The sequence below is a fragment of the Falco peregrinus genome, chromosome 4 (genome assembly GCF_023634155.1).
Source record: "Falco peregrinus isolate bFalPer1 chromosome 4, bFalPer1.pri, whole genome shotgun sequence".
Taxonomy (NCBI): domain Eukaryota; kingdom Metazoa; phylum Chordata; class Aves; order Falconiformes; family Falconidae; genus Falco; species Falco peregrinus.
This window is the reverse complement of record NC_073724.1, coordinates 65,413,311-65,440,368: the sequence shown is the minus strand read 5'-3', so window position 1 is coordinate 65,440,368 and position 27,058 is coordinate 65,413,311. Positions and strand designations below refer to the sequence as shown.

Sequence of the window (27,058 nt, the reverse complement as noted above, 5' to 3'; positions counted from 1 at the left end):
CCAGCTAACACAGCAGCAAACATAGTCTCGCATTTCTAGCGAAGGCGAGTGACGTTTTTGCAGTGTGTTACTCTGAAGATGTCCGTGTACGCATCGATCTTTAAAAACTTGTTTTAGTGTTCTTAAGTCAATCTCGATAGTCTCTTAAAATGTCAGTCTTTTCAAGGAGGGGGTGTAAGTTTTCTTTCTTTGTAACAAGAAAAGTTAGAACTTTTTACACGTAATAAATTCTTTTCCTACTAAAGAATAAACTTAGATTTGCCTTTCAAACTGTTTCAAAAAAAGCCCAATACAGAATGACATGTACCAAAACCAGCCCAGAACCATTATATCCAAATCTTTGTGAAATAAACTGCCTTAACCACATGGATTGACCCTGTAGTTTGTTTAGAGGCACCTGAAACAGCATAGCAAAGTATCTACTGGTCCAGTTTCCACTTCATTAAATGTTGTTAACCTTGTATTTATAGAAATCGAAGCATTCAAGCATCTGGAAAATGGACTGTTAAGGATTAGGTACCAGTACTGTGAGAGAACTAGTTAAGTCAGGTCAGTTGTCTTAAACACTGGTCCCGACCACTAAAGTGGGGCTGTGTCCAATCCATCATCTTTCTTGTTGCTGGTTTTTTAAGCATTCTTTATTTGAATTTCCACTCAGTCTAAAACATTGAAGTTTTTCCCTGCAGCTTTCTTCTCAAAGCTTCAGGCTTAGAATTTTTTTCTTTTCCCTTCTTTGTTCTAGCACTATGTGCAGAAAATAGTAGCACATCTGGTATTTCCCTGAAAGTACATCAGCTGGCTTTCTAATCTAAGAGCACAGCGTTTGAATTGCTATCCTAATGGACCAGCTTTAGCCGTCTTTCCTTCCTTTCAGTCCAAGTAAATGAGAACAAGAACTGGGAGATGGGGTTGCTCCGTGTGCCAGAGCTTGCAGAGAGCAACTTTGTGCAGTTGCTTCTACCTTATTAACAATCATTTTATCAAAGAAGAAGGCGCAGAGTGAGTAGCTGTGCCAGCCTGCCAGGTACGTTGGTACCAGGGAATACCCAGAGGTCTCGTCTTGCCTGTCCCCACTGAACGCGTCAGGGTTGATCCAAAAGCTGCTGGAGCATTTTCTGAACTCACTTAAGCTTTAAAAACTCTACACTCCCTTTCTACCTTTTTAAAAGCTCTCTGCATTTTGGGGTTCCTGAATTGATGCAGTACAGAATTTTTAAGCACTCAACCATTCCTGATCTTCCACAGAAGTACTGTTGCCCAAACAAAGTATGGTAGAACAGTAGCTTTATCTGCAGCCATCAAAAAAAAAAAAAAAAAAAAAAAAAAAAAAGTTATCATTGGGAAGGAGTTGAAGGAATCTCAACTGTGGTATGGGAAGAGCCATAGTTTCATTGCAACCATTTTTACTGAGTATAACTCCAGTCATCCTTTATCAAAATGCTCAGCTGTTGGCATTGGTAAGAGTTGTACCTAATGTAGCGTAAAGAGCACTGCAAACAAGAGCAGTGCTCTGTTTTGGTAGAACCAAGAGGTACTGAATCCACCCCTAGATGTCCGAGCAAAAGTATTCAAAGCTGTACTCAGTAACAAAACCCAAGCAGAAAACTCCCTGTGCTTTTGAACACGGTGTTCCAGTATTACTGTTTTATTACTTATTTAAGCATGTAACAGTAATTAGCATTCGTGAGCACTGCTTTCCAAAGTAGCTCATGTCCTGAAGCTTCGGTCAGTCCCCATCTAAAAACCTTTACCTGTTCTTACCATTCTGAAGGTGAAACTACTGCTCTTTGCAGCTCTAGGTTCTTCATGAAAGCTATCGATGGAGATAAAATGTCTGGTCTCCTTTGTCTGCCTTTCTCTACAAGATCTCTATCCCAGCCAGAACCAGGACAATCTCCCTGAGAATCCTGTGCAAAATCTGTGTAAGAAAATGATTTGTAGACTTCACAGGATTTGTGTGCTGCTGTGGCATTCTGTCACTGCTTTTTCTCTGCGGAAGCTCCAAAGCAATACCAAGTGTAAGGGCTGGTATTCCTCAGCACAGAGCGGCTGCTGTTAAGCCAAATGTTGTCTGTTGTTCTCTACACAGCTACGTCTCTCAGTCTCATGTATGGAGTACCTGCATGAGGGTAAGATGTGTTGCACAGCTGGAATTTTTGGTGAAATAATTAAGGAAGGTGAATTTCCTGATGACTCTGTGTACACATGTATGTACTGGGTATGCGGCTGCCTTGGGCTCTTGAACTAGAGCTTTATTTTTGCTTTCATGGTATCTATAGGTTTGCACATATACACTGAGTCTTTCAAACACAGTGAGGGTGGTATTAAAAATAATACAAAAGTCAAGTATTTGCCACCCCACATACTTTTTCAAAATACTTTATAGTGCATCTTTGAGGAGCAGCCTTAGCCTTTGGTATTTAATCGTTCAATACGCTCTTATTTTGGTAGCTTAGCCAATTGTACTTGATTGTATGGAGCCTGATGGTCTCTTCCATTCTAAGAAATGCATTTATTGTCTTCTGAGAAGCAGCAAACAGGATCCAAGCTTCCGTCTAGTAGAGGTCCTTCCCCCTTTTTTTGTTATCATGAAGGCGTTTGTATTTCTTCAAGAAAGAACATCTCTCAGGACAGCTTGCCATCTGTTGAGACTTGAGAGGTATGGGCTCAGTATTGGATAAAAGTCATGGAATTCATCTCACCTGATCCTGGGTATCTGTAACAAAGTTTGTGCGTAAGTAATTGTCTGCCACCCTGTTCAGTGAAGGAAAACAGGCATGTCTAGACGATGATACATTTTGTCATAGGGAAGGGTTTGAGATCAAAGGAGACGACCACCTGAGTTGGTGCCGATAGGTGAGAAATTGTTACTATCTCGGGTGGTTCTTGGAATGCTCTTTATCGTTGGCAGTTCAGCGGCTCATTGAATAACCTCAGTAGTTGTACAACACAGCTATTCAGAAACACTTTGATTTCCTGCAATCTGTTATTTTCCTACTGCAAGAATCAACAAATTAAAAAAAAAAAAATCCTTTCTGTAAGTCAGACAGCCCCCCTGCTGCCTTCTCATGTCAGCTTTTGAGGAGATTTCACCAACTTTTGAGGTGTTTCACATTGACAGGTAAATTACCTGCTATTTAATCCCTGTTCAAAGGTGTGATTTGGAAAAGGCTCCTGTTTCTGGAGGGTGTAAGGTACCTCCATCAACGTCTCTTTTTGTTGTCAAGTTAGTTAGATTGCTTTCTAGTTTGGGTTAGCCTCAGACTGACATACTATTAAAAGGTACAATAACAAGTTTGCGCCTCTTTGCCACTACCGAATTAATTTTCCTCTTTCACAGGAGCCTCATTCAGGAGACATTACCTACTGCTATAGCCCTAGATAAATTTACTTTGATCTTAGTTCAGGAAAAGTTTTCTACAGCCTGCTTTCTGATACAAGAGATGTGAGGAATGGAGACCCGTTTGGGACGTGAAAAAGCTGCATCTTTCGTATCTTTGAATACAAAACGCTAAGCTCAGTAACAGTATCACTATTCCAGTAGAAATCTGGGTTTGTCTCTCGAGTTTTATTACACTTTTCTGTACCAGAGTATTTGCTTTTCAAAGGCAGTGTCTTGTTCATTCACAGCCCGTGGGGCCTAAATATTTGGTCTTTACATTTGTTACAAGTTCACAGGTTTTGCTCACGGAATTGACTCTGATCTTTCTTATTACCTGATGGAGAAGAAACCACATAGCCTTTCAGCTATTCTGAGTCTATTTAGAAAATCAGCCTGGGAGTGGCAGCCTGGGATGGTGATCTCCAAGAGAAGGTGGAGACAAGGAATGGCAATTTCTGTTCTGGGGAGACTTGTTTCTACAGCCTCTGTGAGATTTTTTTCCTGTCATTCTGGTTCAGAGCAGTGATGTAATTTTCTCTGTATGTTTCCAAGAAGGTGAGGTAGGGACCTAGTACATTTGAGTGAGTTTTGATTGTTATGATTTTGCTTTCTGGCTCCAGAGGCTGCCCATGACCTGGCTTCAGATGCAGAAAATTTTTGCAGGTGCTAAACCATGAAATCAAAACGTCTTTTGAGTTTAATATTGGTACCACTCTTGGTTTAAGAATAAAGCTAATATTACACTAGATGCACACAAGTATTTGGAGTTTCACTTATTTAGCAATAGCTACTGAAAATCTAACAGTAAGTAGTGAATGCCTTAAGGGTTAGTTGGGGGTGTGTGTGTGTTTTGGTTTGGCTTGGGTTTTTTTGAGGAGGCAGTGTTGTGTGTTGCTGCCAGCAAAGGGAGTTCAAAGCTCTCCTGAGGCACCAGATGAGCCGTACTGGTTGCTGGAATAGAATTTTGGAATTTTCTTCCAGACAAGTGGGAAGGATGTATGTTGGCAGATGCTCCCCGGGGGACCGTTGTCCAGGGGTAAATAGTGAAGTGTTCCCAGTTTAGCAGTGACTGACAAGAATTACAAGTTTAACTGGAAGATCCTTACATGTTGCTAACACCATTGCAACTGCTTGCTACTGTTGTAATGGCCAATGTCTTTTGAGGGTGGGGAAGGAGGAAAAGGGGTATTTCTTCAACTTTTCTTCAGCTTACTATTTCTGCATTAAATGTGTGACCACTTTTTTCCTAAGTAGAACAGAAAGTTATATTTTAAATATATCTGAAGTATAGCTTTTCATGTAATATGTGCTGTTAAAAAAATGTTGTTCTTTAATAACTACATGGTCCTATCTTGCAGTGATAGGATTTGATGTAAATTAATTAAAAGGTTTAATATTCAGTTCATGTAACATCTTAAAAAACTAATGCTAATCTTCCAACCAAAAAAGCTTGGAATAAAATTCATGTTTTGGATTCAGGCCGGTGAAAAATGACAATAACACAAGATCTTAATCAGGGAAACTAACCTTGCCTGAATTACTTGAAGTAAAATCGTGCAACAACACCTTTTTAAAGTATCTGAGAATGAAATGCCAAGAGACATTTTTACTGTGGAGTTTCATCTGTTTAAGAGTTGGTATTCCTGGGAAAAAAACAAACAAACCCAAAAATATACCAAACCCCCCAAAACTGCTAATTTTTGTCGATAGTTACCATGAAGAAGCATGTGGATGCAGTGGTTGCATTTCACCAGTTCTGCGCGCCAGCTAGTTTCTTCTGGCCAGTAGGTGGAGATGATACAATTGAATATTAGCAGGCCACACACTTGTACTAGGGAAGTTTGCTGCTCTACAGTCCCTAATTTTTGAGAGGGTGTTTCTTAGTAGGACCATTTTATAGGCAGTGTTAAACTGTACCTTCTGTTTGCTAGAAATGTGTGCACAGAGCAGGTAGTTTGTCTCGAGAAGTGCCTCTTGCAACCCTAGAGAAAGAAAACAAAGAGAAAGGGGGAGTGTTACATCAATACAGGTTTAACCAGGTCTTCTCCCTACCCCTGTTTCTCCCATCATTAAAAAGTCTGAATAAAGTACATGCCCATAAATAAACACCTCACTGTAGAAGGAGACAACCATAGCAACTTTCTCCTTGCCACTATGAAGCCAAGCTCCGTCTTTGGGACCTGCCACCTCTTCTCACCCATAGGATAAGGAGGAAATGAGTTTCATTCAGCGTTGCCTGTGAGTCTCTGGGAGCAAGTGAAAAGGGATGGCAGCTGTGTGGATGAGCTCCTGAGGCTCTGTATTAACATCAAAAAGTATGGATTCCTGTCCTTAAAATGAGTAAAAGCTTCAAGACATTGCTGGAGGTGGCAGCAATGTGTGTGTGTGTGCAGCAGGTGTGATAAGAAAATACATTTCAAGTGAAAGTTAAAAAGGGTGAACTGGAAAAAAAAATGAAATCTGAGAAGATGGAGTCTTCATTTGCCCTCATTGCTATTAAAATGTTGCCACATAGTATTTATTACCCTTGGGGGGAAAAAAGCCAACCAAACAAAAAAATAACCCCACAACCCAAACAAACTACATATAAAATGGCCTAGTCCAAACCTCCAAGTTGTAGGAATTGGACTTCTCATTAACTCTTTGAGTTTTCTGCCTGAGCATAAAACAGAACTGGGTAGTAGCTCACTGTAACTTCTGGTTTTTATATAAACATTTAATCATGTTTTACAGGTCCTAACGTAAGTGCAGTAGATAATTTTTGTCCTGCCTCATTTTTAAGCTATCTTGTCTGTAGTGTTTGTTTTGCTGGAATTAAGAGTCCCTTCTTAGTCCTATCGAAAGTACGGTCTGGTTTTGGTTGGTATGTTTTGTAGGTCTATTTTCCTTCTTTGACACAGCTGCCAATGATTTTCCTTACAAAAAGGACAAAGAAAATTCTAAAACCTTAAAAAAAAAAAGCCAACAAAACCAAACAGCTTCTTGACAACAAATCATCTTTGTGTCTAAACTATGAGACTTGGACACCTAAATATTTTCTCTTGCCCTTATGCTGAAATATCAGCCCTAACTTCAAAATGCAAGCAAGCTTCTATCGGATCATCTAAAAAAGAATCTTAATTAATTTTCCCAAAAATCCTAAATTTTGCTGGTACTACTGGAATTATGGTGGAAGAGAATCATCGCTTCGGTTGGAAGATGGGCAATGCTGAATGACTTCAGGCTGGTTTTCATCTTCCTCCCTGAGGAGAGAGTTGAGCAGCATGTGCTGCAGTTGCCACCGCCAAGGCTGTTCTGTGTAAACATCTGTGTTCCTCTACCTTGACTTTGCATGCAGTCCTGATGCCAGTGTTGGATATAGCAGAACTGGAAAGGTTGAGAAAGAGGTGAGAGGTTTAAGAAGCATGCAGTGCAGCTGTCTGAGGTGAAACTAAAGAGGTTGGAGTCCTTCAGAATGGAAAAACATGACAACTCCAAGGGAAGTAGGACAGATCTCTACCCAGTTGTAATGTAGGGGGGGAGTAGGTGAAGAGGGAGCAGTTCACTGTTTCTCATAACACAAAATTAAATGCTACCCAAATGAACTGTTAGACAGGATGTTTAAAACCAACAAGAAATACTTTTTCATACGCTGCAATTAAAGCATGAAACTGTTTTCTAATGAATGTTTCTGGAAGTGAAAAAAAAAATTTTAAAAATCACACCAGTTATTTAAAGGGGTAGGTGTGTGAATGGTTAACAAGCAAGGTGCTCCTGAGGAAACTACTTGCTCAATAAGTTCATAAATCATCAGCTGTCAGATGCGGGGAGAGTAGGCTAGGGAAAGGATCACTGTACATTTGTCCCATTTCTTATATTCTTTCCCTCAGGCTCCCTTACTGTATCTCCTGTTAGACACCCGGCTCTCTGATCAGGCTTCACGTGGCCATTTGTACACATCCTTCATTACAGCGCTCCTCACTCCTTCCCTCCCTCCCTGGTTTTATGTATACAGATCGGACTCTCCTCACTATGTTTGCATAAGGCTTTGTAAGATACAAATAATTCTTCACCCAGGTTGTACAGGATCAACTAGAACAGGAATCACTTTGTATAAAACATATCTCAGTGCTAACATTCACGTAGACACTTGCTCTGAGGCTCAAGAGGGGAAAAACATTTTCTTAGCTTGATGCTGTTGAGCATTAGGTGGATTCTGAATAAAAGACAACAGAGAAATATATAATAAAATAAAACCATAATAAAATGCTCTGCCCTTTTTTCTTAGCACCATTTTGAAGGTGCTAATGGGTTTTTCATGTATTCAAATGTAGCAAAGCTGAAATGCTGAATTTTAGGAACTTGGACAAAGGATCAAAGTGCAGTAGAAAGTAAGGCACGCAGTGAGACTCTCTGGCTTTCCCTAGTAGAAGATTAAACCATTTTAATATTTGGGCAGTTTTATGAGAAATGCAGCTCCTTTGTTACTGATCTGCCTCCTTAAGAGGAGTGATTGCAGCAGGAAACAGGGATTAAGATTTCCTCCCCAGTGCCAGAGGGAGATATGGCACAGTACAGATGTGCAATACCCAGTGTCGTCAACAACTGCAGAGAGACTGTGGAGGGAGCAAAGTAAATAGCCAGTGGTGAAGCAATTGGAAATATCAAATAAAAGAATGCATTTAGGAATCTTAAAGCATGAGATGATAGGCATCTTATAATAGAGAACTGGTTAAATTTAGTAAAGACTATTATTAAAACTCCTGGTGCTTTAAAATATTTCCTGGGAATTATTCTGGTTAAGCCTGCCCTATTTCAGCAGAGTGAATCCAATCCAGTTATATATTAAGCTCATGTTAATTTTGAAACCTAAAATTTAAAAAATAAGATTATTTATCTTTTCTTTGTCGTTGATTCTATTGCAAATAGCAAACTATCACTACAGAAAATTAAGATATTTTTAAAGGACAAATGTATCCTAAAGCTTACTGATAGACCAGAAATGATTGATTTCTGTGTTTCATTATCAGAGCAAACAGTGAATCTCGCATTTAAAATACTTATAAAGTGGAAAATTGTACAATACACTGAAAGACTATGGAACACCGTAAATGCTGAGGGGAATGCAGACATGCATGACATGCAGATCACTAAATGAGAAAACAGAAAAAAATACTACTAACAACAGACATGAGGGATTTTTTTCCCTCCTAAGTAGAGCGGGATAATTATCTAATTGGAAGCAGTGGTAATGAATTATGAATGATTATATTAGGTGGAAAAAACTGGAGATGGGAAAAACTCATACCACCTTCGCCTGTATCCTGCATCTCAGAAAATTAAGAGACTGTAAACAAAAACTGTTCCCTGTCCATCTGTCAGCATCAGAACCTAGGAAACTGGGCAGCATTCCTCACTCACACTTAAAACTCCCCAGGCAGAGCCCACATTGCTACAGACACAGAAGAGGTTAAACAGGATCTTTGACAGTGATAGACCAGCTAATGCTTTTGCATGTGGCAGAACATGACCAGCCGTTCTGCGTATCATCCTCAGCAAGTTGATGGGAGCTGATGGGAGAAAAAGTGTATGCTTAATCTACCTGACCTTTAAGGAGAATTTTCCTTCCTGATTTGAAAGTAGACTGTAGCAGAAAGTAGACTATGCTATTGCAGATTATTTCGCTCATCAGCAAAACAGAAATGATGCTTCATATTATTTTTAGTCTAAATTCTACTTTTTAGAGCAGTTATTTTGCTTTCATTCATTGGAATTTTATTTCTGAGAAACAGTAACTGCAGCAGATAAAAAATAATAAGCAGGAAAATAAATGCTTTTCAAATCTCTAATAATTTGATTATTTGATTTTATTAAATGTAAATTACGTTCATCTTGCTAAGCTTTCTACAGTGAAATATATTTCTGTAAATTATTTAATACCTTCCACTTTCTCAACAGAAAGTTTCACAGATCCCTTTTGAAGAAGGAATTTCATTAATGATATTAAACCTCAATAGATGGCCTTGTTTCTCCTTGCTCTGCTATGTTTATCACATGGGAAGCAAATAAATTACTACCCTTAGAAGACCTGGCTTCTGGTCTGACATTTAGAAACGGGCTAATTTCAGAGGCTGCATTCTGAAATAGCAAAATCATATGCTGAATTGATGTTTGCTTTGACCGGTCTTACAGTTGCTCCCTCCAGCCAGATTTAGATGTTCTAAAAATTAAAACAGAAGAATATGACAATGGAGAAGACAGTAGTTAAGCCACCTGTTGTAACTAGCCATTGTAAAATTAAAATGTCTGTCATCCAGCATAAAGTTAGAAAGGACCCATGGGAGATCCTGAATGCGACAGAACACTAGGTAAGGTTTGCCCCCCACACACTTTAAAGCGGGGATTATCTCAGGAGGATTTATTCAGACACACTGATATGCTCCAGATGTATTCCCTTGCAGGAGGTCACAGCAAAAATTTTGGCGGGGGGGGAAGAGGAGAGCAAGAGGGTTATTTTCATGGGAATGTTTAAGTCTGATAATGCTAAACCCCATGTTTAGTGTTCTATATTCTTGTCATTTTAATATTTGCAAGGGGACTCTTTTCAGCTGTGTTTACTCATGGTGTAAATTCTGGGGGGCTGAAGAAATGGCATTTTTTCTGTTTTAGAATTATATTTGCTTATATCAGTCTAGGTACTTAACTGGTTCTTCTTCATCACAGTGTTAAATGGTCTCAAAATTATTTAATTAATTTAGTTGAACTGCCCTCTTGGAAAGTATCGCTTTAAAAAACAAAAAATATTTTTAACAATAGATAAACAGTTTGTGCTTTACAAAATTACAAAAGCACTGGAAGAGAATGAACTTTGGTGCTGGGAGTTCTACCCTAAACTCTGAATTCTAAGGGCACATTTCTATTTCAAACGACACATTTGGTCTTCTCCAAAGTAGTACTGAGAGATTAACGTGGTTGGTTGGTTGTTTTCTAAAAGCTACATTCAACGGGGAGGTTATGAGCTTTCATTCCTGCCCAACACACTACATCTTGCACGGCAGGCTCGATGGCACTTGATGAAGGCGGCAGCATTTCTTCAGTATTATTTTTATTTGTTACTCAACATGTGAAATCTTTTCATAGCTGCAAATATTTTCTCTTTTCATTATTACTTCTCTCTCCTCACCATGACAGAAGAGGTACATTGTTTCTGATGGAATTACTGGCATAGAATACATATTTTTGTCCTGATATTCACTGTTCTTTTTCCCTTCTTTTGGCAAAAAAGGTAAAAATGGATTGTAGGAGAGGAAACCTGAATATGAATAGCAAAAGGATGTTTGATTATTTATTTTTTTACAGTCCTGTGTATTTTTCCTTGACTTCTATTTTCTTGAAAGTACTGATATTTGTAATTTGCTAAATGATGATTTTATAGATAATCATAATAAATTATTATTAATGTTTTCATTTACACTGCAGTAGTTTACAATTTTGTCCATTAATGAATACTTGGAATCCTCGGTGTCATTTATAATATGAGCCTTTTTTTATGCTTGGATTTGCAAAAGGGAAAAAACAAGCAGGAAGCAAGTATAAGCTGATGCAATCTATGTAACTTTTGAGGAGCATAAATTGTTCATGAATTTCAAGTGAACATTTTAGCTCTGAAGTTTCAGGGATGGTTCATCCATTAACTGTTGCACTGATGATCATCTTAGCACAGATATGCAGCTAACGTAACAAATGCATTAATCCTGAAACAGGCAAACACGTTGGACAATACAAGGTAAATATGTCAACACTTAAGAGAAGTGATGTTGTATGGTATTACTACTGAGGTTAGGGAGAGGGGCTTGTTCCAACAGCTTGATACACAAAAGCTCTCTTTCTATAAATTGTGAAGGACTGGCGAAACTTTTGCATACACCATCAAAAGGATTTTCTTTTAATTCATGATATTATACACCTTGAGCAGGCAGTAAACAAAATCTGTTAATTAGCTTGCTCCAAGTGCTTAAATGGCTTCTTTTCAAGGGTTGAGTGTTTCTTTCACAGGGAAATCCTGAAGTAGGAGAATGGAAATGGGCTCCTTTACTAACTGGTTAATATTTATTAGTTTTTTCCTTCAAAACTTAAGACATGGTCTACTGCTAGTATTATACACTATTATGAAAACTGATAATTACCACTGCTTGTAGCTATAGTTTGATGTTGCATTCTGATGTGGAAGCAAGAAAGACATTCGTAGTAACTCTTATCAGAAAAGTTAGTTGTATAATTATCTTAACAACTGATGACTGTAATAATATTTTGAGAAGATGAATAAAAATATATTGCAAGCAAAAGCCACTGAAATGGTGGGAAGCATGTATGCTAAGAAACATGTAATAAAAATAATGGTGAAACGATCCTGAAAGAAATGGATGGATAATTCTGTCATACTCTTGCACCGAAATTAGCAAGAACAGATGAGTTAACACAAGTTAACATAAAGACATATGAGAGAGAATCTAAAACTGACTAATCAAATGCCATAGGTTTGCAAGATTGAGCCCCATTTATATAAGAACACACTGATAAATCTAGCACAAAAGTATTTGCTGAAAGGGTCTTTGAAACAAAATTTCAGGCTCCTGGGAAAACATCTGTGGAATGTTTTATGAAAAAGAATTACTAGACAAAAGACATAGCTGAAATATACAGATTTAGACTAGGGCAGCATCTCAGCTTCTTGCCTTAATAAACCACAGAAAAAACATTTGAACTCAACACATATTTTAAAGTAGTTTACAAAAGAGGCATAGATTTTAAGTCCAGAAGGACCACTGAAGCATCCAGTCTGCCCTTAGTGTAAACCAGACCAAAGAGCTTAATCTGCATACTTGGGTTTTGAGTCCAATAATTTAGTTTTACAAATTACATAGAGGAGCAAACAAGTTACCACATGGCAAGTGAAAATAGAATTTGCAAGTACTCTGCCATAACTGCCTGCATACATGCAGACCTTCTAGAACCTCATAACAAATACGAGAAAATGTCAACGGAAAAATAACCACAAATCATTCCAGCATAGGAGAGTTGTAAAAAGTGAAAGCTTTCCGGAGATACTTGCATTCCATTTTAGCTGTTGCTATTCCTTTCCTAACAAGGAAAAAGGCAGAAGGCACAGAGAGGCAGTCTCCCAAGACAACAGAAGCCTTTTAACATATTTCCTTCCTTTCCTTTCCCTTGGGTTCTCTCTTATCAGGTAAGGCAGAAATGAATGATCATGCCAGCTTGGTCTTGCTTAACATGAAATCCAATTCCAGCTCTTCTCATCTTTGTCAGCAGATGCAGACAAAGCTTATTTGTTTTCTTTCAGAAACATGAACTAACTAGAACCATTTTTCTAATTTCAGCGACTTTTCAAAAACAAACACTGTTTCCCTCAAATTCTCCTGTTTATTTGATGTCCCAACAAATTCCACATCTTACTCAACAGGGAAGCAACATAACCCTACACACTACTGGAAACTAACAGCAGCAATGAGTGCTTTTCTAAGCAATCACATCAGAAAAGTGCAACTTGCTGCCGTGTGTAATTTACAAGAGAAAAATCTGTTTTAGAGAAAAACTGCTTAAGAAATGTGGAGAGCATCAATGGGAATGGATAGGTGAAAGATGGCTTTATAGCTGACTAGATAAACATCAAGAGACGGTAAAGAAGTCTTCTTACATGTCAGTCCCTAGTTGTCCTTGATACCTTCAGAAGATACAGGAATGAAAAGGTTAAATAAATAAACACATGCAAGCTTGTCCCTGGCTCCTGGAGAAATGACTGACATATTACCATCTTTGACGCTTCAGTAAGTATACTGTTCAAGATATTATTTTCGCTGTTGCTTTTTGGAGCTCAGTAATAAATGATAAGTAGCTGCAGGGCAACCTGTTACTTCTGTTCAGTACTGAAAAATGTTTCAAGGTCACTCAAACTTGGAAGGCAGGAGAGATGACCTCACTCATTTGTAGATTACAACAACTCTTTTGTTAGGTGTGAATGAGGCATTGGTGATCTGGAAGTGTACATAACAAGCACCAGGAAATTCTAAATGCTACCATTGACCCTTGCACTGCTGCTCTTACCCTAACTGCACCTTAAGTAAGAGTTAAAGCTGCTGACTAAATAAGTATTTGGAAAGAGGCAAGCTTTTTTATTATGTCGGTGCTTTTAGCCACAGTTCAGATGGTCAGGCAGTTGGGACTAGATGGTTGCCGTAGGTCCCTTCCAACTGAAATACTCTATTCGAGTCTGTATTGTCAAAATGAAAACATAATCTTTCTGCGTAATTTTCTACAGACAGACCATGCATTTTGTGTGAAAAAAGTCCGGGAAAATAATAACTGCTATCTTGTCAAGTATTGACAGCTAAAGGCAATGTCCAGCCTTTCAGTCAGTAACGTATGTACTTCGGTTAAGGTGTCAGGGCTGACCAAAGAAATAAAGTTATCTTGTTCTTACTAGGTTGGCTGGCATACGCATTGAGGTATTTGTAGTGAGGCGTTTGTGCATAGAGGCATCGCTGTGGACAACAGAGCAGTTGTCTTTTGGGGGTTAACCAAGGCCAAGGCTTATACAAAAAAAAAAAAAAACCCAAACAAACAACTCCATTGACATATCATTTCTCTTTCCTCCAGAGATTAAAAACTAGAGATAGTAGTTTGGGTCCTCAAATGGTCTTTAAACGCTAGGTGCTCAGAAGGGTTACTTTATAAATACACACCTAGTTTACTGCTCCCTCCTGGGTCACCGACAGAACTTCAAAGATTTGAAGTGTCTCTCCTGCATCGTTCAGGGGAGCGGGTGTGCACCACTCAGTCTTCTTCCTGAAAAAAGACATCGGGTAAAAGACTGGAAAAGGCTTAAAGAGATGCACACCCTAACACTTAAGTTACGCAAACAGATAGTATTATAAGAGCTGCTGTTTACAGACAACGATGTGGTCCTAGGTGTGACAGCCGTTTTGCTATAGCTCCCAATCTCGGAGAGAATGTACAGGGTCTCTGTAAAGGCACACCCCCAGCCCTGGGCTCTGCCCGGTGCTCTCCTTTCCACTCGTGTAGTGGAGACGGTTTTGAGAGACAGCCCTTGAAGCCCGGATTGCTACTACTTGTTAAATAATTCTACAGTGCTGTGATCTGTGGCTGTCCAACGAGGAAGAAAACACAGGTTACGAACTAGTAACCGCAAATGCGAATACACTACCTATAAGCCCAGTCCTTTCGTTTCTCCGGCGTCTCAGACAAGCACCTGGCAGTATGGTGAGCGGGGAGGGCTACCTCTTTGTCACTCAAGCTTCGGTCTGTTCTCCCTCGATTCCTGAAGCCTCCTCCTGAAGCAGGAAAGCTGGGGTGCTAATGGGTTTGCACAGCCCCCCGCGGCAATGTCCCGGTTCCTGCTGAACGAGCCGCCCCGAGCTGCGCAGCCCCTCGGCCGAGGGGAGCGGGACAGCTGCCTCCCCCGGGGCACACCCCTCCTACGGGCGGGCCGTGCCCCGACGGCACCGGCGCCGGTCCCCCGGCCCCACAGCGAGGGGCGGCGAGGGCGGACGGGCCTCCGGCCCCCGGCGCCGGGGCAGCAGCCGGAGGCGGGGAGCGAGCCGCCCCCCGCCCCTCCGCCGCGGGGCTGCAGCCTGGCTTAACCCTTCCCTGACGCCGCGGCCACCTGGGCGCTGCAGGCTCCTTCTGGTGCCCGGGAGGAGGAGGAGGAGGAGGAGGGGGCGGGTAGCCGGACCCCCCCCGGCACCGCAGCGGCGCAGGGCGGTGGTCGCTGCTCCTCCCCCCTCCCCGCGGCGGGCTGCCCGGGTACCTGCGGCCGGGCGCCACGGCCGAGGCGGGCACCCCGCTCCTTGCGCCGCCGGCAGAGCCGGGCCGAGCGGCCATGGCGAGCCGCCGCCTGTGAACGCTGGAGGGGGCTCTCGGCCGCCTCCTCCCGCCGGCGGCTCCCCCTCCGGGAGGGGGCAGGGTTAGGGGAGGTGCAGCCGCGGCAGCGCGGCGAGCGGCGTCCAGTTCCCGCTCTCCCTGTCTGCGGGCGGCAGCAGGACCCCGGTCTCCGTTGCCGCCTGTCCCCTTTCTCCTCAGTGCCCGGCCGGGGGGGCTTCCGCGGCTGCAAAGCCGGACATGGCGACCCTGCTCCAGCGAGTCCCCCGCTGTCCTCCTCCCCCCGCCGCCACCACTCCTGCCTCCGCCTTCTCCTTCTCCTCCCCGCGGAGCTTTTAATGGCTCGGACCTCCGGCGGCCAAGCGCGACTGCCCCTGCACCAGCCGCAGCGAGGAGAGCCGGCGGGAGCCCGCGCCGCCCCAGCCCCGCGCACGGTAAGGACGGCACGGCGAACAATGGGGCCGGGCGGGAGCGGCTGCGGGTGGCGCCCGCCCCGCCGGGCACCGCGCTGAGGGCTGCGGGACCCGCCCGCGGGGCGGCGAGGGCGTGAGCGAGCCGGCGGCCGGCAGCGCAGCGACGCGGCCGGCAGCGACGCCCCTGGCACCGCCGCCCCCTCCCCGGGCGGTGACAGCCGCGGGGCCGCGCTGCCCGGCGGACACCCCGCGGGCGGCGCGCTGCCCCGCTTAATCCCATTACCGCGGGTAATCCGCGGGGAGGCACCGCGCCGAGCGGCGCCCGGAACGCCGTCCCCCCCCCGCTTCCCCCCGGCCACCGCGGCCGGGCGCAGTCCGGGCGGCGGCCAGGGCGGTCGCTCAACTTGGTGCCTTTTGTTTCGCCCCCCCGGGCTGAGAACCCGACCCCGGCGGCGGGGCGTCCCCGCGGCGGGGCGGGAGCCCTGAGGGAACGCTCGGTGACGGGCGGCCCCGGTGGCCCGAGGGGAGGTTTGGGCCAGGCGGGCAGGCCGCGCTGCGGGGGGCGGCGCGCCTCCCTCCCCACCTCGGCCCCAGGGCGGCTCGGGCGACCGGACAGCCCGGCCCGGGGGCGGTGGGTGTGGGCGCGGGCCCGCCGCCGGTGCCGCCCCCCGGGTTGCGGACCCCCGGGTTCCCTGAGCGGCGGTAGCGGCCGCTGCCCGGTGCTCCTCCACCTTCACACCCGGCCGGGGCACGCCGAGGTGGCTCCCTCGACGCCTCTGCCTTCGCCTCACCCGTGCCCAAGCTGGGGCTTTGCCGCTTTCAAAACCGAGTGTTTCCCGCTCTGCAGCACGGTCGGCCTCGAACGGGCATGAACTGCTGCGGGAAGTTCTGAGTAAACAGAAGTTTATTTTCAGACCGGGAGCTTGTGTGTAGTAGGCCTTATCTTCTGCGATTCCGCTCCTTTTTTTTTTTATTTTTTTTTTTTTTATTTTCAGCAAACGCAAACTCTGTGGCATTTTTTTTGAAGTTGCTGGATTTACTTGGCTGCTGGCATGAAATAAATGACATGTGGAGCGTATCTTTTTCTGTCACAGCCTTCTTACCAGGGTTTTGTTCAGGGTCCCTGGGGAGGGGGAAGATCATTGCTCTAGAGGAACAGTGTTGCTCATCTGGTTTATTATTCGTATCTCTCAGACGCTTTTACTTTTGCTTCATGTATTGCTCCCAATGTGTATTTACAGCAAGCAGCTCATGTTGGAATCAAGCCAACAACAACAAAAAAATAAATTCTGAAGGAATCCAGTTCAGAAAAGCCCCAAACGTTCTCTTGAACTACGGTATCCCCTTCCCCTGCTTGTGGATGTTGCCGCAAGAATTGCGGTTATCTAGCTAATTAGCGGGTCTGAGCCTTTTAGAAACGGTCCCGCGTACCGAGAAAGTACAAAATCCTCTTAGTGGCGGTTCACGTGCCCGCGCCGCCGGGGCCCGGGCGGGGTGCGCGGGGTGGCACGGCGGGACGGGACAGACGGGACGGGCGGGAGCGGGGCTGTGCGCGCGCTGCCCGCCGCGCTGCATCCTGGGCCTTGTAGTTACCCCGGCGGCGCGCTGTGCTGTGTGAGGGCAGGGGCGCCGCGGCCGGGTCCGCCTGCCTCCTTTGCCCTGGCCCTCCCTGCCGCCAGACCTGTGGTGCTGCGCACAGTGTGGCAGCTCTGTGGCTCGGGGATCCCGCCCGATGCGTTTGCGGTTTAGTTCAGAGCTTCATTCTCTGAGGTACGGCTTTGCTCTAGGATTGGTAGAGTCTTTCCTTTGCGGACAGCAAAAGTGAGGGGTAATGCTTAATACGCTGAATTATGATGGCTATTTGAGAGCTTGGACATCACTATATCAGCCCAAACGTGCTGTAAATTCTTTTATACCTGCAGTCTGAAGTTCAGGTGTAGCCATGGAGGGGATCATTGGCAGTAGGGCCAGCTGGCGTTGTCACAGGAAGGGGTTAGAAAACGTATTTCTCTGCTCATTCTTTTGCAGTATCTTGTGTATAGCCAATTAAATTGTGGGGTGTTTTTAATTCTGCGCTCCATTTTCTTGAACAAATCAAATCAACTAGGAAAGTGGGCAGACTGTTTAACAGACTAACATGGGACTTCAAAACGTCAAAAGTTGGTAAGTGATTGAACGTGTAATACCAAAGCCTGACTAATGGCTGGACTTCAGATCTTCAAACTGGAAATCCTTTTTTTTTTTTTTTTTTACCCCTCCCAAGGTTGATACAGTTTGTTAGTAATTTTGTAATCAATATCTTAAAACCTGCTACTTGTAACTAAACTTCTTGAAAGAAAATTGCAGATGATAAATGACCAAAGGGGAAACACAACTTAAATGTGATGGTTTGAAAAATAAAAGACTTGCTTTAGGAGATGTATTTCTGCATTAAAATTCAGACAGAGAAATCTGAATTTATAGAGCTATTCAGTGAATTTTCCCTGCTGATTTTAGATTAAATTGAGTTAGGAAAAAAATCCATACTTCCACTTAAGAAATTCATATATGATGAAAATTAGCAGCTCTTTTAAAAAAAAATATAAAATTCTTGACACTGACAAATATGAGGCTGCCAGTGCTGCCAGCCTTTTAGATTATTTATGCTTTGTCATGGAGCTATGGAAAAGAACTGCTTCTCTGGTTTGAAGTATCTTTGCATTAAGTCTTTGCCTTGCCTCTTGGGCATGGATTTCTAAAAGGGACTGACTGGTGCAGTAATTCCCAAAGTGGGACCTGTTAGGGCACAAAGCTGGGGAAGATGGTCCATGGGACCATATTGTTTTCACATAGTTTGCAGTGACAAGTTGGCTGCAGGGCAGAGAAATTTCAGGGCTGCCAGTGGGCTAAGGAATCACGTGCACACCAGTGGCTGAGTGTGTCCCCTCTGGTTTTGTAAGGAAAACTGCAGAGAATGACATTGTGTCTTCTCTGGCTGTTAATGGTTGTCCATCCCTCTTTCTTGAGACTGGAATTTGAAGTGCAGGTCAGTGCTCTGACCTTGTCCTCCCCTCTGCTTGGGGAAATGCAGATCTGCATCTTGCTGACTGCAGGGGAGATCCAGATCCAGAACTTCATCAGTAGAATTGACTTAACTCACCTTTTTAAACTTACATTTGTAATTAGGAAGTATTTTTTTGCAACTGTAGGATTAGGTTTCAAAACCTGATTATATACATAAATGAAGTTCTGGTGATGTCTTCTGCTGTTAAACTTCTGTATTTATAATCTTGGTTACATTCTAGGACAGAATCAATGTATTTGCATTATACTTCTCGTACTGTGTTGTGATTGATTTTAGTGATAGTGACTAAACTTGCTGGTTTTGGTTTCTGATTTGTTTTTTTCCCCACTGATTTTTCGTGGTGCTTGTCTGTGCCAGTGTCCTTATTTTATATTGTCTTTTTTAGAAAAGCATGATAAAAATGCTGTTTATTGAATTAGGTCCACCAACTTGTCCTGCTTTTTCTGTTTCTTCTTTTAGCAGTTGGCATGTTTATCTTAAAAGGGCCTTTCCAGACTTAGTTTCGTGACTTTGAAAGGTTGCAGTTTGTGTATTTTCTTTTTTTTAATGCACTTTTCTGACTGGTAGGTGCTGAGTAGGTGGTGAAGTTTATAGTTTACAGATGGACTGCTGAATTAGGGACAGTAAAGGGGCAACTTGCTTTTCTGGTTGTAAAGGCACATAAGACTAATTACAGAGGTATAAAACGTCATCAGGCTTTGAATTTGTGCAAAATGTCAGTATGTTTGGCCTGCAGAAATGTAGGCAAATCAGACAGGTCATTCTTTATGAGATGTGGGCACTATCTTGTTTGTAATCAGTTGCAGGATGATGAGCTTTTTAGCCTTGTCTGTAATGAAGTAGACTTGATTAAATATTATGAGAAACGAAAATACGATATGCCTTTTAGGGGATTTGAGAAACGGAGTAAGCAACTACTTTTTTTTTTTTATTTTTTTTCCAACAACTACTTTTTTTTTTTAAAGTCTGGAGATACAAATTGGGGAAATTATTTTTAATGTTTGGTGGTCAAAAAGGATTTAGAAAAAGATTGGTGGCTCTGTACTCGGACTGAAATTTTGTTGGTGAAGTTCACAGAGGTGCTGAAGTTCTGTTTTCTGTTGATCTCGGAGAGGACTGTGATTTGTTTGTAATGTGCCCTTGAATGTTATGCAGTGAAGTCTGTACCATAAAATCTGTGTTTGTGTTGCTGTACAAAATGGAGGAAAGAACTTCCTCAAGCTATGAAATCTGGATACTGAGGTTTACAGTAGAAGATTCCTGCACAATACACACTTGTTACTAGGCATGAAGAATACTTGAGTGGCTGGGGTGGTATTTTATAGTATAAGTCAGGGATGGTGTTTCCAGACGCTGTTTTCTTTCCCAGGTTATAAATAAGAGTATAGCGGTAAAGCCCACTGAAAGGTGGGAGACTGTGTCTCTGAAGTGGTGTTGCTGGTTCCCTTGCTGGTGATGCCTTGCCTATGCAGCACTCTGCTGCTTGCCATTAAAATTAGGTTTTTGGCTACATTGGGATCAGTGCTGGAGGTTCCTGTTCCGTGGTGCAAGACTTCTCAAATGAGTAGTAAAGTTAATGGTGATTTCAGTCCCAGCGTCCTTCCAAATATGCTGCCTTGGAGGGCCAAGGTGGTGGTTTGGACCTTGCAAGGTGACTGAATTTGCCAATTTGCCATAATGAATGTACATTAAGAGACTATTAGACTCCAATTTGACAAGTGATTCTGCTGCCTGGTAAGGCTCTTTAAATTGCTGTTTCAAGCTCTCTCCTTCATTGGGTATGTTAACACAGAAGTGGAAAGGGTAAGTCGTGCAACCAAAGGGACCTTCCCATCCTCCCCCAAGCTACAGGTCTCCCCAAAGCATCTATTTCTGTAGTACAGGAGGTACTTAGGTGTATAATATCCAAAGTATTATAGAAATTTTGCAGTTGGAGATGTGTCACACAGATCGTTGTGTCTGAGGAAAAGCTGTGACTTTCTGAACAGAGATACTAGTAGCAAGCCAGCCCTGTGTTTGGGTGCAGATAGTATCCTCTGGATACATAGAGAAAATGGCATTGTTGCCTCTGAGACAAGCTGCTCAGGTACCTGGATTGTCTTGTGCAAAACGTTGCTAGGGAAGAGCACACGTTTTTGTAGGTCAAAATGTGACTTACTGGTAAACTTGAAAATGTAGCAGTAATAGGAAAGGGTTAGTATTGCTGGGTGTTTTCCTTCTCTGGTCCAGGGCTTCTGCTGGCTGCTGTCGGCCTCTCTGCATCTTTCACTCCTGATTATTGCAGGACCAGTTGTTTGATTGTTGGTCACTAATAATAGTGACGACTGCATCTCCTTAATCAAGGACCCTTATTTTCAGTCACCTGCACCACAGGCACAGGTCAGGAAGATATTTGTCAATTTATTCAAATAGCAAATGTGGTACAAAGGATCTAGAAGGATCTAGCTGCTCAGTAACCTCTGTACATTTGATGGGCTCTTTCTGCTCCTCATTGTGCATTTTTCTGTTGGTTATGCTCTTTCAAATGATTGTATTTTTTTTTTCCCGTGGATTAAGCACTTGAGTTGCAGACATTGTGTGTTCATTTCTTACATCTCCGAGTGTTATTTTTGGATGTGTCCCAGCCTCTGTCTCCCCACTGAACAATGCCAAAGGTGGTCCGCAGGGACCTTTGCTAGCCCAGCAATGGAGCACCAGCAGGCTGCTCATTAGTCTTTTATGTCTCTCCTTGTCAGTTTTACTGTGAAACTCCCTATCGCTTCGATTGCATATGTTAGAATAATTAGGCTTCCTGTTCAGCAGGTTTGTATGGCATTGGTTTTGGCCTGAAAGTTCAGGGGAGGGGAAGATTACTATTAAATTATATGAAATGGCTAGTATGTCTTTGGTAGTTGCCTTTTCCCATTGCGATGTGGGTTTAAAACATAGTCTTGCACAAAGAGAGGCAGGAATGCTGAGCAGACTTTCATGCTATTTATATAGGAGGTGTTTACCCTTGATTAGTAAATAAGTGAAAATAAATTTAAAAAATAAACCTCTTTTAAGGGGGAAGGAGTATGTGGTGATACCACTATTTGGTTGGAACAGGGCCTCATATTATGTAGAGGGTCTGGGAACACAGCAGATACCAGATGGACTTTGGCATTTCCCTGGCCACCCTGGTCTTCCTATGATTATGGTAAGGGAGGATGGGGTGTCTTTCAGAGGTTGAGGATTTTTTTTCTGCTTGTCTCTCTCAGTTCTCCAATTGTACTGGAGTTTGCTGCTGTTTATGGCTTACCATAAAAGTTAAATGAATTTGTTTTATTTTGTTAATTCTCTGCAGTCTTACGCTTGCAGTAACAGTGATTACAACTGAGAAGTCTCTGGCCAGCTCTTGTTGAGGTGTATAACAGTAGTGTCTTTTTCAGATTAAAGGCGAGTATGATTTGTTTAGTTTGTCCTGCCAGTGGTTATTTTATCAAACACCAAGGCTAAAAAAGAAGGTAAGGTTCATGTAAAAGTAAGAATCTGCAGGAACTGTTGTGTTCTTTCTGAAGAGTTTCTTATTCCAGGGAGTGGTTAGTTTTCAGGCCCTTAATATGAAAAATATTAAAGGGAAAATGGGGAGGGGGGATTCTGTTTCTGTACCTTTTAAAGAATTATGAGTGTGTATAACTTTTTGTACCAGGTAGTCTCAGTGCATTATAGAAATTAGACTAGTTTTGTGTGAATCTGTAAGATTAGCTTCCTTGGAGGAAATTTTCAGTCTTTTTATTTGAAGACCTTGGCTTCTACCTTTGTGGAAATTCCTCCTGAAAATATCTGTTTTGCATTGCTTTTGTAAGACCTGAAACCATTAATGTTTACCTTTAACATACTAAATGGTCAATAGTGCTTTTTAAACAAGGGCATCAGTATGTGTATGTAGGAAGATCAACTGTATGGTTGTGTTGTTGTAACCTGTGTTGTTCATTAGCCATCTTTTTACAGCTTAGCTGAATTAACTGGTGTAATGTGGAAAATAAAATTGTTTAATGTTTTGGTGCAGAGTGCCATTTTTTCTTCCTGTACCCTTTGAAATGTTGAGCATAATTTTCAGTACTATGAAAAATAAAATGCTAGAAACCACAAAAAGAAATATAAAACAAGCGAAAAGGAAAAGATACCTAGAATGTACAGTAATAAATATTGAAACAGAAGCTAGCAGAAAATATCCTCAGTGTGCCTCAATTGCAAATAAATACATAAAACAAAGCAGATGGCATGACAGTATTGCAGTGGAGAGAAGGGCAAGTGACTCTGCCATTTGAATATAAAAAAGGTTTTAAAAGGCATTCTAATTAAGTGCTGCTCAAGCTCTGCATTTACTAATAATATTTGAATTTTGAGATGAGTCACAAACAGCACAATTCTAAGGATATAGGATCAGTTTGCCTAAAACATGTGAGTTGGGAGCGAACCTCTTGAGAGAAGAATTTCTAAATAGACCTCTTAGAAGTTGCTGCTGGTAACTTTTGGGGGCAGGTTTTTCAATATCAATGTTTTTCTCCTATTATTTACAATTATGGCTTGAATGGTAATGCTGCCTCTTCATTTCTGACTGTTCTCTGTGTATACCTGTGTAAACTGTTGGGCAACTTCAACCATGTTAGACAATGACTAATTAATAAGTGCCATTTTTTAGTTATTTATTTATATTTAGATATATAGTTATATAATTATAACTATTTTAATTATAATTAAAAAATAAGTGCTAGATAGAGGAGAGAGTGAAATCACTGCAGCTGTTGCTGCAAGCCATCTGCATTGCCTGTCAGCTGCCCAATCGGCACGTGTTGGCTGGGCGGTCGCATAGGTACTGCTCAAAGTAAATGCAGCCTCATGCCATCTCATTAGCAGTGAATTAATAGGACAGTGTCAAGAGAGGGGTTGGGAAGGCTGGCAGGACAGGAGGTGTGTAGTGGAGTGAGTCATGCAGCAGCTGCCTTTTCGTCGTGCAGGGGCTGAGGGAAGAGTATCAGTTGGTTGGAAACCAATTTTTGTTAGCTCTGTTGATCACCAGATGTGAGCATGTTTACAATAGTGGTTCTTAGTGGGGAGGAAACAAACCTAGCACTAATGAAGCCTGTCCAGAAAGCGAAATCTTTAATAAAAACCTGGGCCACATTGACACCTAGCACAATTTCCTACCGTCATCTGGAAATGCTGTAGCCATGAAGTAGTATGCCTGTATCCGATGGAGTACCAAAGCCATGAAGTAGTGTGCCAGTATCCAATGGAGTACCAAAGCGATGGTGTGAGAGCAGGGTATCTGCATGAAGTTTACTTCCAGTTGTCCAGCTTTTAGAGTGCAAATCAAGGGCTATTTCAGATTCTGAACCAATAAACGGCCACTCAGGTAATACCTTCAATGTGAGCATTTCTCCCTTAATTTTGTGCGCAGTGACTGCATGTTAAGGCACCAGTAAAATCATTGGAGCGCTTTCTAGTTATGATAACGCTTCAAGGATCATTTGAAGCAATGGATGAGCAAATGACACTTGATGGTGACTCTCTGCTTGAGAAAACCCAACACAGGGACGACATTCCTGTCCTCCTGAATGAAGAGAAACTCCATGATGAAGGAGAGCTAGGGCGTGCTGCAAGTGGATGACTGAAAAAATAGATCACCATTGTGATGGAGTAGTGTGTATGCGTGTATTTGTACACATGATGAGAAGATGGAGTTCAGAAGCATTTTCTTTTTCTGCAACTAAGTTTTAGACTTTTAATTTTCCTCTGATATAAAAAAAAAACCAAGCAAACTCAACAGTCTATATATTCAAGAAAATTCCAACATGTATGTGAAAGCATTACAAGTGAATGCAGTTTTGTTCTTAATCAAGTGTTTGCTAGGGTTGTTTTGACTCCCTTAAATCTGTTGGTAAAATTTCTTTGGGCAGTAGATAAAACTACCGAGTTTTCCTTCAAAGTTCCTTTCCTTAAAAGTGAGAGTAATGTTTGAAATATGTTATTTAAAATATTTAAAATTAAAAATAGGTGATGTGGTGAGAACAGCTAATACACAAAGAATGACCTAATTAAAGCTGAAGTAGTTAGCTGTAGAGATGGTGAACTCTTCACGCATGTATCACAATAGATGGATGCAAGTAACAGAACTACATTTTCTCTCCTGGTGTCACGTAAAGAAATTAACAGGAACAGCTAGGTATGCCCCTTCATCTTTGGATTCAGATTCTCAGCAAAATCAGTGTGGTATTGAGGATATTCATGGCCGCAGGATTAGGTGATGTCTGTCCTTCATGAAGGCTCAAAGAATTTTCATTTTAGCATAAACGTAATTCAGTAGAAAAAATCCCAAAGAAGACTCTATATTCTACTTTTCTGTCTGCTTTTGTCAAAACAAAATGCCCCTTCCAAGATGAAGAAAGTTCCTTCCACTTAAAAGCACCCCAGGATTGGAGCTGAAGTTTGGATGTGTGCTGTGACTGGAAAATGGTAGCTGTAAATCTAAAAAATGTCTACAGAAAAATGTAAAGTGCTTCTAGAAGTTTTAAAGCCTTGTATCTGCAGCAGTTCTGAGCTAACATCGGAGCAGAATGAATCTCAGAGAATGGTGATCTGAGAACAGTTCCAGCTTGGCAAGGAAAATGTGATTTGGAGATGTGGAAGAGCAAATTAATCAGAATAATAGGTCTGGCCCTTGCAGGTAGATTGAGCCTAATGAATTTAATATCTGAAAATTAATTATAAAACCAACCTGATAATATGTAACAGGACTTAAGAGGATGTTTTAAAACCTACAAGTAACTCCACGATTTTTATGCAGGGGAGTTCCCAGGAGTGGAATAAAAATACTGGCTTTTGTTTTCCCATAGAATATTTGGATTGCAGTAACCAGTCCCACTTCACTCACGTGCGTATGTGTCCTGTTGCAATCAAGTGACAGTTTGCCTCAACTTGGAAAAGGCTGAAATGCCCGAGAGCTGGATTGTACAGTGTCAGCTGGGTAAAAGTTTCCTGAAGTCTTTTGGCAGTGTCCAACTTCTGTGAAATAAAATATGCTGCAGCAATTTATAATTTGTGTGTGTGTATATTAATCAATGAGTGGATTTATTCTAAGCATTAACTTGCTTGTTTATGGCAAATCCTGGAATAGCCTATTTTTTTCATTAGGCTTCCAGGCTAAATTTAATTGAAATTTTGTCAGGAGGACAAGCTAGTCCAGTTACTTTTGAATGTGTATAAGGAAAGTTCTGTAACTCCTTTGGTATTCCTCCAGTAAGGCCTGATCCTTTTTTATCTATGAAGTTTAAAGCTTGAGGGGACAACAAGGACTCAAATCAATTGGAAGTAATTGCAACTAGATCATCAGCACAGTTTTGTTTAATTTACAATGTTTATTTAGTGCTCTCCTGTTGAGGAAGTTTAATCAAATTCCTGGTGCTGTGGGGGACCGCAGGGAGGAATAGCAATGATTTGGGTGCTTGTTTCGAGGACTCTACCATATGTATGTGTAATTATGTATTTGGGAAAGAAAGATATTTATTTTTCCTTTTTTTAAATACCTGGTGCAGCAGCTGAAGTGGTTCCTCTGTAACTGGGCATGGGGACACAGGGACTCCCTCTTGGCTGAGTGCTTTTGGTGGGGCCAGGCTTGTCTCCCATTGATGCTCTTAAAGCATCCAAGGAGAGGAGCTCTGCTTTTAAAGTCACACAGCAACACAAATCCTTTGAATGTTAATACAGTGAATACAGTTGTGTTAAAACCATGTCCCTGCTATTTTGGAATAGACAGAACAGCCTTTAGAAGCTCTTGGCTCACTGCTTGTTGTTCATACGTCTTGTTTAAATAAGCTGTGTTACAGTGCTCATCTGTGAGGGCTGTGTTGGTAGTGCCTGATGCAGTATTTCACTGTGCAGAGCTAGCATCTTTAAGCCCCAAGTTTGAGAGTGTGTATGTTATGGGACAACTTCAGGCTCTTTTCTTCAGGGAATAAGAATTGATGGGGAGAGCTGACAATCAAAAGTCTTGACCTTTGAATGCATGGAATGTCGTAGGGGATTATCCTTACCCAATATGCAATTAGTTCATGTTAGAGGGAAGAATAGTAGCCCCTTTCTTTGTGCCTGTTTCTTCTGTCTACGCTTCTTTCCCCTTCGCATACACTCTCAGTGTTTAGCAGTATGTATGTTTTTTTTTTCTGATTCACTAATAAGGCTGAATTTCTTTCAGGGTAAAAGAAAAAACATGATGTAAATCAAGGTTCTGCGTTTCTATTTCTGCACGTCATGTGTGCTGCTGTTGGTAGTCCTGGGAAG

The 27,058-nt window shown here is 42.2% G+C and overlaps 1 protein-coding gene and 1 long non-coding RNA gene across 3 annotated transcripts in view; one reads left to right on the top strand and one right to left on the bottom strand.

Moving 5' to 3' along the window:
* Positions 1 to 1,624: 1,624 nt before the first annotated feature.
* On the bottom strand, positions 1,625 to 14,973 carry LOC114012494 (uncharacterized). 2 transcript variants are annotated; one of them, XR_003554970.2, is made up of 4 exons: positions 14,604 to 14,973; positions 14,122 to 14,224; positions 5,097 to 5,364; positions 1,625 to 2,716 (listed from the first exon to the last, which is right to left on the bottom strand). It is a non-coding gene; the product is annotated as an uncharacterized LOC114012494 (long non-coding RNA). The 2 variants fall into 2 exon arrangements; XR_003554971.2 differs by having other exon boundaries at positions 5,300 to 5,364.
* Positions 14,974 to 15,429: 456 nt separating this feature from the next.
* The window catches only part of FARP1 (FERM, ARH/RhoGEF and pleckstrin domain protein 1), a 213,156-nt gene continuing 201,527 nt past the window's right edge, over positions 15,430 to 27,058 (top strand). Inside the window, exon 1 of the mRNA XM_055803175.1 lies at positions 15,430 to 15,711. The gene's annotated coding sequence lies outside the window, so the exon portion shown is untranslated. The remainder of the gene's footprint in view (positions 15,712 to 27,058) is intronic.